At 40.0% G+C, this 1,779-nt stretch overlaps 1 non-coding gene across 1 annotated transcript; it reads right to left on the bottom strand.

The window, feature by feature from the left end:
• Positions 1-1,469: 1,469 nt before the first annotated feature.
• On the bottom strand, positions 1,470-1,577 carry LOC118902956. Its single transcript, XR_005021666.1, has one exon. It is a non-coding gene; the product is annotated as a U6 spliceosomal RNA (small nuclear RNA).
• Positions 1,578-1,779: the final 202 nt, after the last annotated feature.

Below are 1,779 nucleotides of genomic sequence, written 5' to 3'. Positions count from 1 at the left end.
GGAACCAAAATCGGCTGTCAGGGCCTTTGGGAAAAGTTGGGGAAATTTGGATACGGAATGAGAATTGTGTTCTTATTTTTGTTAGAATTGACCTGGGTATTGTGGTTATAGACGGAAAAAAAAATGAATTTAGTGCTTCAACTCTTCATGGCCTGAACCTGCAAGGCTGTGACAAGCTGATTATTAGAAAGCCTCCCTACACAACTCTTTTTTTAAAAAAATATATTTATTTATTTATTTATTTATTTGGCTGCACCGGGTCTTAGTTGCAGCACACAGGATCTTCAGTCGCAGCATGTGGGATCTAGATCCCTGACCAGGAATCGAACCCGGGCTCCCTGTATTGGGAGCGCAGAGTCTTAGCCACTGGATCCACCAGGGAAGTCCCCCAACATAACTCTTTACTTTAGAGTTATAATCACCACCATGCTCTCAATGTCTGCTCAAAATTTCTAGACGAGAAACTCAGTAAGCCACAGCAGGCCATTATTTTGCCCAAGACCTAAGCCTTTAGATACTGCAAACAAAAAGTCTTTCTATAAGAGGGTCACCAGCTCTACGGGACATATTCTCAATAAGGGATTATTAATCATACATTATGTGCAAGCTTCCTCCCAAAATGAACTACCCAGATATAAAACAGAACAACAGGCTCTACTGAGGATTCAGCCTCCTTGAATTTAAATGCCGCAGATGTATTCCTAGCAAGACAAATGAATGAGTAATTATTACTCAGCACAGTGATAGACTGTATGCTTTAGAGAGTGTCATTTTGACGTTAGCCAAGGCATTTAATGTCCCTGTTTGTAAAACACTTTGTTCCCATAAACAGCTAGATCTTGGGAATTTCTTTATTGTCTAACTTTCAAGTTCTTGCAACTGAGGAGTGCATTTCCAGGCATGAAAGTTTAGAGAATGCCTTTTCACCTACTGAAGATATTCACATTGCTTAGAAGTTTTAGATAAAGAACTGCTCTATCTCAGCTTCAAAGAATTGTAATAACATATGCATTTTTTTCCTCTCTAAAGATCTTTTGTCGACCAGGCTCCTCTCTTTCTGGTCTTTTCTGATAGAAAGTCACCAGCATGAACATGCTTGTGGTATTCCTGGAACTGTTATGTTAAACTAAATTTTTAAAGGTATTTTGAATTCAAATATGAAAATAAGCTCCCGTGGGTTATTCTTCCTGAGTGTAGATATATATATTTCTTTTTTTTTTAACATCTTCATTGGAGTATAATTGCTTTACAATGGTGTGTTAGTTTCTGCTTTACAACAAAGTGAATCAGCTATACATATACATACATCCCCATATCCCCTCCCTCTTGCGTCTCCCTCCCACCCTCCCTATCCCACCCCTCTAGGTGGTCACAAAGCACCGAGCTGATCTCCCTGTGCTATGCGATTGCTTCCCACTAGCTATCTATTTTACATTTGGTAGTGTATATAAGTCCATGCCACTCTCTCAAAAAATATGGAATGCTTCACGAATTTGCGTGTCATCCTTGCACAGGGGGCCATGCTAATCTTCTCTGTATCGTTCCAATTTTAGTAAATGTGCTGCCGAAACGAGCACTAAATATATATTTCCATTCCTATTTTTTAATTATAAAAATGTGGGGTTTTAAAAATATTTATTTATTTATTTGGCTGTGCCAGGTCTTAGTTGCAGCACGTGGGACCTTCGTTGCGGCGTGCAGGAGCTTTTAGTTGCTGCATGTGGGATCTAGTTCTCTGACCAGGGGTCGAACCCGGGTCCCCTGCATTGGGAGTGCAGA

Source organism: Balaenoptera musculus, chromosome 10, assembly GCF_009873245.2.
Source record: "Balaenoptera musculus isolate JJ_BM4_2016_0621 chromosome 10, mBalMus1.pri.v3, whole genome shotgun sequence".
NCBI classification, from domain to species: Eukaryota; Metazoa; Chordata; class Mammalia; order Artiodactyla; family Balaenopteridae; genus Balaenoptera; species Balaenoptera musculus.
Note: the sequence above shows the minus strand (reverse complement) of the source record. Positions and strands in the feature narration are given on the sequence as shown.